Source organism: Mytilus californianus, unplaced genomic scaffold (assembly GCF_021869535.1).
Source record: "Mytilus californianus isolate M0D057914Y unplaced genomic scaffold, xbMytCali1.0.p SCAF_6, whole genome shotgun sequence".
In the NCBI taxonomy this organism is placed as follows: domain Eukaryota; kingdom Metazoa; phylum Mollusca; class Bivalvia; order Mytilida; family Mytilidae; genus Mytilus; species Mytilus californianus.
The window spans coordinates 4,234,581-4,247,802 of NW_026262712.1; the positions used below are offsets into that span (position 1 = coordinate 4,234,581).

The 13,222-nt window shown below is 33.0% G+C and overlaps 1 protein-coding gene across 7 annotated transcripts in view; it reads left to right on the forward strand.

The window, feature by feature from the left end:
* Positions 1-13,222, forward strand: part of LOC127706048 (uncharacterized) — a 502,975-nt gene that overhangs the window by 425,620 nt on the left and 64,133 nt on the right. The window lies entirely within an intron of this gene.

A 13,222-nucleotide genomic window follows, 5' to 3' on the forward strand; every position in this document is an offset into this window, starting at 1 on the left:
GACATAGGTATGCTGTTTCCGGCATCGGCGTCAACGGCGGCGTCAACAATGTATTAGTTTATGATTAGGTCTAGTTTATGGTGAACCACTAGTGGTAGGTCAATGATATTTGGTATGCAGTTGTATAATCATTGGCACATCTCATTACCATGGAGATTATTTGGCCCCGCCCCCTCAGTCAAGGTCTATTGACTTTGAAACTTTTCATAGTTTACATGTATTAGTTTGTGATTAGGTCAATTTATGGGGAACCACTAGTGGTAAGTCAATTATATTTGGTATGCAGTTGTATAAGCATTGGCATATCTCATTTCCATGGAGATTATTTGGCTCCGCCCCCTTAGTCATGGTCTATAGACTTTGAAAATTTTGCTAAGTTTACATGTATTAGTTTGTTATTAGGTCAGTTCAAGGGGAACCATTAGTGGTAGGCCAATGTTAATTGGTGTTCAGTTGTATAAGCATTAGCACATCTCATTTCCATGGAGAATATTTGGCCCCGCCCCCTCAGTCATGGTCTATTTACTTTGAAACTTTTGCTTAGTTTACATGTTTACAGGGAACGACTTATAATAAGTCGATGGTATTTGGTATGCAGTTGTATTAGAATTGGCACATCTCATTTCCATGGAGATTGTTTAGCCATGTACCTTCAGTCATGGTTCATTGACTTTGAATATTTGCATAACTTACCTGTTAAAGTATTGCTATTTTAATTTCAACATTTGCATTACCAAATTACAAAAAGACGAGACATATCTCTGTGTTAACAGTTTATTATATAAAGTTAAGGCTTTTGCAAAGAGATATAAAAACTTTATAGATATTAAAGAATACACTGAAAATTGGTGAAATTTACATATTAAAAAAAATCCCTGTATATAAGAGAAAAAAATTATAGGAAAATCAACTATTACCTTTAATTCAACAAACAAACAAATTACGTTAATATATTCATACTTATTTATGTGTGTAAGTTGATTATAGTATGTTGTTGTTTCCTTTGAAAAGTTGATGAATTCTTATTAGTAAAATGTTGTTAAAATTTTCATTTTTATTTTTTTGCATTAACCAGAAGTAGTTTTGTAAACTTGAATGTCTCTGGATTAAAGTAGAATGCTAGAAAATAGATTTGCAATGACTAAATGTTTTACCATATTTGTCACTCTTTGTCATCATTTTTTTTTAAATAGCCCATATGCTGATTCCAACCATGTATTTAGGATTTGGATATTAGAACATAATTGGTAAATGTGCAATTCTAGATTATTAAAGTACTTAGACCACATTCATTCTGTGTCAGGAACTATGCTTTATCAAGTATTTAATCACAATCTAAATTTAGAGCTGTATTGCACAATTGTTGGAAATTTTAAAATGGGTCATAGTTAAAAATAGATATAGCATCATATTCTAATTTTAGAAATATGTTTAAATATAGTTGGAAATTTACTGTTCATTATTAGATATTTTGAAAAGAGATAAGTTTTATGGATATTTTAAAGACACTGTATTAATGATGAATGATATTTTCGAAATTGTTTTTTTTTTCATTTTTTTTTATTATTTTGAAGAACTTCGTGGTAGGTTTGTGTGTTATTTTATATAAATTAATTTTCAGAATGTTATATATATATATATTTTTATGATGCAAACCCCTTTTAAAACTTAGCTAAAATTGTCCATTAACAAATAAATAAATTAACTTCTTGATGTACTAAGATATTATCATATTATGGTCAATTAATAATTAAAATAAATACAATTATTGGTGTACTTGGATATGCTGAATCTAACCGTGTATTTAGATTTTGGATATTGGACCATAAAAGGTAAAATCCAATTCCATTTTTTTTTTCAGTTCTTTGACCACATTTGTTCTGTGACAAAACCTATGCTGTGTCAAATATTTAATCACAATCCATATTCAGAGCTGTATCAAGCTTATATGTAGTGTCCATACTTGCCCCAACTGTTCAGGGTTTAACCTCTGCGGTCGTATCCAGCTGCCCCTAGCAGAGCATTTTATTTTACATTAACAAATTAATCACATCATTATTAAATAGGCATGTGCTGTAAATTTTACTCAGGTGTGGTATGGAAAAGAAGAAAAACTAATTACTGTGGCAAGTAAAGGATTCATTTATTTTGTATATAGATATAAGAAGATGTGGTATGAGTGCCAATGAGACAACTCTCCATCCAAGTCACAAATTGTAAAAGTAAACCATTATAGGTCAAAGTACGGCCTTCAACATGGAGCCTTGGCTCACACCAAAACAGCAAGCTATAAAGGGCCCCAAAAATGACTAGCGTAAAACCATTCAAACAGGAAAACCAATGGGCTTATCTAATATAAAAAACAAGAAACAAGAAACACTTATGAACCACATCAACAAACAACTACCACTGAACATTCAAATATGAATCTTTGACATTATTTGTAGCTAAGTTGAAGGTGCTCTTCAATTTGTTGTTAAAACCTTTAAATGTACTTACCTAACTTTAAAATTTTGAACAAAGTTTGATTTAAAAATTTGTAAAGTATACATGTATACAGTAGTTCATTTGCATACATATGCAAATATTTTGATTGGCCAGTTTCATTCTTTGTATTCAAATGAATTATGTTACAAAGTTTCCATCTGTCATATTTCCATCGTCTTTGATCTCATGTTCACTGTAATATTGTTTTTGTCATGTGCAATAATCACATATTATAAGTAAAATGATAACTATATTTGGTATATTAGTTCCTTGCAAGGTCTACATGTCCGTCAGACATTTCATGGGTCAGTGGTCAAGGTTAAGTTTTCGTTGTCAAGGCTAAAATATCTTGTGAAAATAATGTCAAATAAATTTGCTTTAAAGAAGGGATTTATGGAACTAATAAATGTTTCTTACTTTTAAATCTACTTATCCAAATTTGTTTTATTTAACAAAAAAAGAACAAATAAATTAAACTTTCACTTTTTCCTTAAAGCATTGGTTCTTATTATTTTTCTTTTTATACCATGGCGTTGTATGTTTTTTTTTTTTCGACTTATGATTATCTCGCGTTAACGGAGTCAAAAAGCGAGACATAGGTATGCTGTTTCCGGCATAGGCGGCGGCGGAGTCAACAATGTTTTAGTTTGTGATTAGGTCTAGTTCATGGTAAACCACTAGTGGTAGGTCAATTATATTTGATATGCAGTTGTATTAGCCAGACCTGTGGTCAATAACATGTCAAAGTAATTAATTACATTTCAATTACATTGATTTTTAAATGTAATTAATTACATCACAATTACATTGGTTTTCAAATGTAATTAATTACATTGCAATTACATTGCCAATGTAATTAATTACAATTGAATTTCTTTTGGCCAAAGACATTGGAAAGCTATATCATATAGGATAAATCATAAAAATGACAACACCATAGAATAAAACTTTCAAACATGGACTATTTAACAGTGAAAACATTTGTACAAGCTTCTTTTCAATACTGATTATTTTATTACATTTCTTATTTTTATGGAAACAATTTTTTGGTAAAATTATATATCATGTAGATACAAATGAATATATTTTTTATTCTTAAAAATGTTTTTCTCAAAATTTCAAGTTTCTACTAAAAACCTGATTGTGACATGTGAGTCACAAAAATTAAGGTAACTTTCAAATTTCCATTTTTTTACAGAAGAGCAATGATAGCATTTTGCTTTTATTAAATTTCCAAACTTGTCTTTTAGCAAGTCAAAATTGTCAAGTACATTGGACTCCATTCTTGTATGTTTTGACTGCTATATTTAAAATTTTGTAGAAAGTGTTTAAATAATATCCATCTGAACAGAGTTTAACATAAATATGATGGTTATAGTTAAAAATAAAAATGGCCTTTGGCATTTTAATCAAGGGACTTTCTTATACTTCAAAATTAGTTAAGTGAAAGCAATATCCTTTGGCAAAGATTATTGTTAATTCTTAAAACAACATATCTACAAATTATATGCCAATCATGTCAATGAATTGGTATTGTTTTTAATTTTTTTATGTATGCATGTGTAAAAATAATTAATGAACTAAATACAAATGTTAAAGATTATATTAATGCTATAATGTTAATGAAGTATTAAGGAATGTTTTATATTTTTTCAACACATTAAAATGTTTATAAGGTATAAAAAATGTACCAAGTGCAATCTAATTGTAGGAAAAATACAATTTACAAGTGCATGATGTGTGATTGCATCAGAAAAGCCAAAAATGTTTAAAATGTCCCAGCAAATATATAAATGTAATTGAAAGTAATTGAAAAGTAATTCATAATTACATGGCTAAAGGCAACGTAATTAATTACTTTCAATTACATGTAATTGAAAATATGTTCAATTACACATTACATTGAATTACTTTCAAAATTGTAATTAATTACAGCTAATTACAATTACATTTTTAATTACCCAAGGGATGGTATTAGCATTGACACATCTCATTACCATGAAGATTATTTGGCCTTGGCCCCGCCCCCTCAGTCAAGGTCTATTGACTTTGAAACTTTGCTTAGTTTGTGATAAGGTTAGTTTATGGGGAACCACTAGTGGTAGGGCAATGATATTTGGTATGCAGTTGTATAAGCATTGGCATATCTCATTTCCATGGAGATTATTTGGCCCCACCCCCTCATTCATGGTCTATTGACTTTGAACTTTTGCTTAGTTTTCATGTATTAGTTTGTGATTAGGTCAGTTTAAGGGGAACCTTTAGTGTTAGGTCAATGTTAATTGGTATGCAGTTGTATAAGCATTAGCACATCTCATGTCCATGGAGAATATTTGATCCTTTCTCAATATCGCAAAAATTAAAATCGCATTTTAGACTAAAATGACAAAATCGCAATAATAAATGCACGCAATAATTTCTGAATTTACAGTATATATCCCCACCCCCTAATTATGGTTCATTGACTTTCAAACTTTTACATAGTTTACAAGTTAATGTTTGTATTAAGGTTTGTTTAAAGGGAACGACTTATGAAAAGTCAATGGTATTTGGTTTGCAGTTGTATTAGCATTGGCACATCCCATTTCCATGGAGATTCTTTAGCCCTGTACCTTCAGTCATGGTTCATTGACTTTGAATATTTGCATAACTTACATGTAAAAAGTATTGCTATTTTAATTTCAACATTTGCATTATCAAAGTAACAAATAGGCGAGACATATCTCTGTGTTAACAGTTTATTTTGAATCACTTTGGTATCCTTCGCATCTTTTTTGAATCTTTGCCACACCTAGTTAACACCGATTAAGACTATAGACTGTTTGTTAAAGACATTTTACATAGAAATTATTCCTTTGTCCACTCTTGAATTTGTTAATGTCTAAAATTCAGTACTTCTCATACTTCATGAAAATGAATAAATACATATTGCTGATGTGTTTTGTGAACACGGATTGCGCTTCGTGCTAGATGTGTTATTTATGTGCTATTTATATTCGGAAGCTATCAACCTTCTTTTTTGCTGTTGATATTTATGGTAAGCTAATGGTTATATTCAGCTATGAAATCATTATGAATAGAATATAAGTATGAAATAAATGATTTGATTACCGTTAGTTCATTTTGATCTAGTGTAAACGAAAGTGTTACAAAAGTGGACTTTTTGATGCGATTGATCCCCAATTTGGACGTTTCGTCCTCGAGGGTATCACCTGCCCAGTACTTTGGTGTTGACATGAATTTCAATTATATGGTCATTTTTATAAATTTCCTGTTACAAAACTTTGAATTTTTCGAAAAACTTGGGATTTTCTTATCCCAGGAATAAATTACCTTAGCCATATTTGGCACACCCTTTTGGAATTTTGGGTCCTGAATGCTCTTCAACTTTGTGCTTGTTTGGCTGTATAACTATTTTGATCTGAGCGTCACTGATGAGTCTTATGTAGACGAAACGCGCGTCTGGCTTATTAAATTATAATCCTGGTACCTTTGATAACTAATTGCCCCAATATGAAATTTATTTGAAGATGAAAAGAGTTGATACACTAACGTGTAAAAAAGTGAATATATTATTCTTTTCATGATTTTCTTTTAGAGCATTAACATTTACATCCGAGTGTATGATTTGGCAACTATGAAACCAGATTAATGTAACAAAGGTCATGATAGCTAGAGTATACACAACAATTTATTTAAAGTCATATGAAACTTCAAATTTAACATGTTTAAGAAAAAGGTTGAATATGTTTTATATACTTGAATGGCTTAGTTTAAAGTTTAACTATAAAACAAGTGTATGTGAACTTTCTTGTTAAAGAAAATTCTATTTATTATTGTCGAAATTTTCCCGTATATATACATGCAGTGACCTTAACTATGAGACCACTCGATAGAACTTCGGCCACCGCACAGCGCAAGTGCAAGGGGAAAACCGTGATGAGAGAATGTAAACACACATGCACTGGATGGTAAATAATAATAAATGATTCTTAAAGAACAAATTTAAGGTTGATTGGGGAAGGGGTGTCTAAATCAAAATGCATGGATTTTTTTTTTAATAATTTGCTTAAATGTAGTTTATATCATGCTTTTGTTTAAAATGAAAATAGGCCACCAGGCTTCTTGTCAAGCTACAGGTTGTGCAAAATGGTCAGATTTTGTATAGATTTTGCATGGAAACTCCTATTGTGTGTGATAAAAAGAAAACTAAACCATAGAATTTAAAGATGAAATATGAGAAGATAGCTCTTTTAATGTGCTTTCGGAAAATAAAAAAGAAAATTGGGGTCACTGGACTTGTTTTCTAGCTACAAAATAAAATAGGATCCTTTATAAAAGTATCTTTATCTGAGTTATCTCCCCTTAAATGGCAAGGTTGAAAAAATTAAATCAAATAAATAATATTCTGTATTTGTAAGAAACTGTCATAAAAATATCATAACACACATAATTTTCTTCAATAAGTTGAAATTTTTACAAATGAATTACATTCTTCTCTTGAAATTTGCCTATTTCACTAACGATCGAGACCAATTATTTCCGATTATTTCAAAATCCAAGATGTCGTTAGACATAATTGACCTTGATACAACAACAACTCATTTTATAACTGTTAAGGAAAACTTAGTTAAGTATATATGCATGCATTAGTTCAATAATTTCAATAACATTAGAATTACAAGAAACCCCTTTCATATGACTTTAAACTTAGGTTTCAAGTTGGTCATCATATGCCCAATTGTTTTAAACTATTTTTGATTCCTCAGATATTACCAAACACACTTTCATGACTATGCAACAATTTCCTAGCAAAAGAAAAGAAAAAAATTATTCAATTTAGTTTAGAGGAAGGTGGCCATAAGCCTCACATTGTAGGTTTCAAGATGCAGTAAAACCTGCCTTAACAGTCACCTCATTTCAGCGATTACTTGCCTCCAACGATCATTTTAAGACCCTCCCAAACGTTTTGTCTGTATAGTTTTATTTTTTTCAGCTGTCATCGCCTTTCTAACGTGGTCAGCAAACAACTTATGTTCGCACGAAATCGTCATTTCAACTGTTAACAAAGGTTTTTTAATATTTTTAACTATCTTTTCATTTCCATTAAAAACCCTATCATCGACTTATTTTTTCACGAATATAAATATTTTGAATGTTTTCCTCAAATTTACAGCAACCGATTCAGTCATTTTTTTTTATTTCACTGCCTTAAGAAAGATAACTCTACCGATTGAAAACACTAAAATGCCTTGCCGCATTCCCAACCGCTGGTGATGTCTGAGAATCAGAATAATTTGAAACCTCACTTAAAAGGTCACCTCTCTTGAGTGGTCACTTTTGATACTTCTCATGAGTGACTGCTTAATACTAGTTTGACTGTATTTTTTTCAAGAATTGAAAGTGCATCACTATTCAAACTTTGTTGAAAGAAATATTCGAATTTCTTAAAACTTGTAGACAGGTATTTTTTTTACAATAACTCAAAAGTAATCACCTATACTTTCCTACGGTGCTAGATGATCGCTCCTGGAATTTGGAAATTAGCAAATTTGTTTTTAGAATGTGGCCAGTTTTAGTAAATGTCCTCTTTTTAACAACTTATTTTTATACGACTGCAAAAAATTTTTGCGGTCGTTTATTGGTATGACGTTGGCGTCGTTGATGTCGATTCGTCGTCGTACGAAGACACGTTGGTTTTCGCACAATAACTTTAGTTTAAGTGAATGGATCTCTATGAAATTTAACCATAAGGTTCAATACCACAAAAGGAAGGTTTGGAATTTGATTTTGGGGGGTATGGTACCAACAGATAAGGAATTAGGGGCAAAAAATTAGCATTTTGGTAACTTCCTGACAATAACTTGTGTGTTAGTGTATGGATCTCTCTGACATTGTACCACAAGGTTCCATGTCACAAAGGGAATGCCGGGATTGAGTTTGCGGGTAATTGCCTCAAAATGTTAGGAATTAGGGGCCAAAAAAGGCAAAAAACCAAGCATTTTTCTAGTTTCATGACAATAACTTGTGTGTAAGTGTATGGATCTTTTTCAAATTGTACTACAAAGTTCCATATCACAAAGGGAAATCTGGAATTGAGTTTGGGGGTAATTGCCCAAAACGTTTAGGAATAAAGGGCCAAAAATCAGCATCTTTCTAGTTTCCAGACAATAACTTGTGTTCAAGTGTATGGATCTCTCTGAAATTGTACTGCAAGGTACCATACCACAAAGGGAAGGCTGGGATTGATATTGGGGGTAATTGCCTCAAAATTATAGGAAGTAGGGACCAAAAAGGGGCAAAAAAAACAAGCATTTTTCTAGTTTCAGGACAATAACTTGTGTGTAAGTGTAGGGATTTTTATGAAATTGTACTACAAGGTTCCATATCACAAAGGGAAAGCTGGGTTGGAGTTTGGGGGTAATTGCCCAAAACGTTTAGGAAATTGGGTCCAAAAAGGGGCAAAAAAACAAGCATTTTTCTAGTTTCCAGACAATAACTTGTGTTCAAATGTATGGATCTCTCTGAAATTGTACTGCAAGGTACCTCACCACAAAGGGAAGGCTGGAATTGAGTTTGGGGGTGATGAATCATAAGGGGGTTCAAAAAATTGGGGGGGATTTTTTTTTCCTTTTTTTTTCCTTTTTTAGCTCACTTGGCCTAAAATTTGGGGAGGGGATTTGATTTTAATAAAAAATGAATATATGGGGTTCTTTGATATGCTAAATCTAACCATGTATTTAGATTGTTTATTTGTTGGCCACGCTATCCAATTGGTTCATATTGAGGTCAAAAGGGTCCAAAATTAAACTTTGTTTGATTTCATCAAAAATTGAATTATTTGGGTTCTTTGATATGCCAAATCTAACCGTGTATTAAGATTTTTAATATTGGGTCCCGTCTTTTAAATTGGTCTACATTAAGTTCCAAATGGTCCAAAATTTAACTCAGTTTGATTTTAACAAAAATTGAATTCTTTGGGTTTTTTGATATGGTGAATCTAAACATGTGTTTAGATTTTTGATTATGGGCCCAGTTTTCAAGTTGGTCCAAATGAAACTTTGTTTGATTTCAACAAAAATTGAATATATTGGGTTCTTTGATATGCTGAATCTAACTATGTATTTAGATTTTTGATTTTTGGGCACCGTTATCAAATTGGTCCACATTGAAGTCAAAAGTGTCCAAAATTAAACTTTGCTTGATTTCATCAAAAATTTTATTCTTTGGATTCTTTGATATGCTGAATCTAACCATGTATTTAAATATTGGATATTGGACCATAATTGATAATAGGTAAATTAAAAAAAAATTTAAGTTCTTAGACCACATTCATTCTGTGTCAGAAACCTATGCTGTGTCAAATATTTAATCACAATCCAAATTCAGAGCTGTATCAAGCTTGAATGTTGTGTCCATACTTGCCCCAACTGTTCAGGGTTTGACCTTTGTGGTCGTATCAAGCTGCGCCCAGCGGAGCATTTTATTATGAAATACGTCACTTATTAACTTGATTTCCAAAGGAAATATCGGTTATTAAAATGGTAATGTACGCTGGGCGGCTGCCAAACAGTGTCAGCACAATAACATGAAAACGCTTTAACAATTTTTTTTCAAAATTTAAATATGTTGTTTCCTGGGACTTAATGAAGGTGTAGTTCAGTTTTCAAGATATTAGTGTATCTCCTTTGTGAGTTTTCGCCATTTTTAATATCCAAAAGTGGAATTTTTAAATATTTTACTCTTGTTATCTTTTTTATGACTAATCATAATGTCTTATCTCACAATAAAAATTGGAGTGACAGATTTATTTGAAAATTATCTATTTCCTAGGAGGTAATGATTATAAGCTATATTATTAGATATTTTGAAGTTAATTACATTATTAATTATTAATTAGATCTGGGTTATATCTTAACATATAATATCATTGGAGTGACAGATTTATTTGAAAAGTTTCTGTTTCCTGATTAGATCTGTAGGACTGTATACATAAAGTTTGAAATTTACAAATAGGACTGTATAAATGAAATTTGAAATTTACTGTTCATTATTAGACATTTTGTAGATAATTAAGTCTCCCTAAACCATATATATTCTTACCCCCATCCCCTTTCAATTTGTAAATGTGCTTTTATCTTGTAAACGGTTGAGATCACCACCCCTAAACCAAATATATTCTTGTATGTGACAACAAAACAAATCAAATGAAATAAAACAGGAGTCCCCTGGGACAACCCCAACCCCTCCTGTTTGAGAACTTGCAAACAGTCGAGATCCCCACCCCTAAAATATATATATTTTTGTACGGGACAATCAAACAAATCAAATGAAATATAGGGGAAGTCCATGGGGGTCACCCCCATCCCCCTTCTTTTTGAAAACTTGTAAACGATCAAGATCCCCACCCCGAAACCATATATATTGTTGTATGGGACAATAAAACAAATCTAATGAAATAAAAGGCGAGTCCCCTGGAGTCACCTCACCCCATCCTGTTTAAGAACTTTTAAACCGTCGAGATCCCCACCCCTAACCCAATATATATTCTTGAATGGGACAATGAAACAAATCAAATGATATATAGGGGAAGTCCATGGGGGTCACCCCCACCCCCCTTCTTTTTGATAACTTGTAAACAGTCGAGATCCCCACCCCTAAACCATATATATCCTTGAATGGGACAATAAAACAAATCAAATGAATTTGAGGGGGAGTCCCATGGGGTCACCCCAACCCTCTTTTTTTGAAAACTTGTAAACGGTCAAAATCTCAATCCCAAAACCATATATATTCTTGTATGGGACAATAACACAAATCAAATGAAATATAGGGGAAGTCCATGGGGGTCACCCCCACCCCCTTTAATTTTGAAAACTTGTAAACGGTCAAGATCAATACCCTGAAACTATATTTATTCTTGTATGGGACAATAAAATAAATCAAATAAAAAATAAAAGGCGAGTCCCCTGGGGTCACCCCCCCCTTCCTGTTTGAGAACTTGTAAACAGTCGAGATCCCCACCCCTAAACCATATATATTCTTGTATGCAATAACACAAATCAAATGAAATAAAGTGGAAGTCCATGGGGGTCACCCCCACCCCCTTCTTTTTGATAACTTGTAAACGGTCTAGATCCCCACCCCTAAACCATATATATTCTTGAATGAGACAATAAAACAAATCAAATGAAATTAAGGGGAAATCCCCTGGGGTAACCCCCACCCCCTTCTTTTTGAAAACTTGGAAACGGTCAAGATCCCCACCCTGAAACCATATATATATCCTTGAATGGGACAATAAAACAAATCAAATGAAATTGAGGGGGAGTCCCCTGGGGTCTTCCCCAACCCACTTTTTTTTAAAACTTGTTAACGGTCAAAATTTCCACCCCAAAACCATATATATTCTTGTATGGGACAATAAAACAAATCAAATGAAATACAAGGCGTGTCCCCTGGGGTCAACCCCACCGCCTCCTGTTTAAGAACTTGTAAACGGTCGAGATCCCCACCCCTAAACCATATATATTCTTGTATGGGACAATAACACAAATCAAATGAAATATAGGGGAAGTCCATAGGGGTCACCCCCACCCCGCTTTCTTTTTGAAAACTTGTAAACAGTCAAGATCAACACCCTGAAACTATATATATTCTTGTATGGGACAATAAAATAAATCAAATAAAAAATAAAAGGCGAGTCCCCTGGGGTCACCCCCACCCCCTCCTGTTTGAGAACTTGTAAACGGTCGAGATCCCCACCCCTGAAACCATATATATTCTTGTATGCAATAAAACAAATCAAATGAAATAAAGTGGAAGTCCATGGGGGTCACCCCACCCCCTTCTTTTTGATAACTTGTAAACGGTCGAGATCCCCACCCCGAAACCATATATATTCTTGTATGCAATAAAACAAATCAAATGAAATAAAGTGGAAGTCCATGGGGGTCACCCCACCCCCTTCTTTTTGATAACTTGTAAACGTTCTAGATCCCCAACCCTAAACCATATATTTTCTTGAATGGGACAATAAAACAAATCAATTGAAATTAAGAGGAACACCCCTGGGGTAACCCCCACCCCCTTCTTTTTGAAAACTTGGAAACGGTCAAGATCCCCACCCTGAAACCATATATATATCCTTGAATGGGACAATAAAACAAATCAAATGAAATTGAGGGGGAGTCCCCTGGGGTCTTCCCCAACCCACTTTTTTTTAAAACTTGTTAACGGTCAAAATTTCCACCCCAAAACCATATATATTCTTGTATGGGACAATAAAACAAATCAAATGAAATACAAGGCGTGTCCCCTGGGGTCAACCCCACCGCCTCCTGTTTAAGAACTTGTAAACGGTCGAGATCCCCACCCCTAAACCATATATATTCTTGTATGGGACAATAACACAAATCAAATGAAATATAGGGGAAGTCCATAGGGGTCACCCCCACCCCGCTTTCTTTTTGAAAACTTGTAAACAGTCAAGATCAACACCCTGAAACTATATATATTCTTGTATGGGACAATAAAATAAATCAAATAAAAAATAAAAGGCGAGTCCCCTGGGGTCACCCCCACCCCCTCCTGTTTGAGAACTTGTAAACGGTCGAGATCCCCACCCCTGAAACCATATATATTCTTGTATGCAATAAAACAAATCAAATGAAATAAAGTGGAAGTCCATGGGGGTCACCCCACCCCCTTCTTTTTGATAACTTGTAAACGGTCG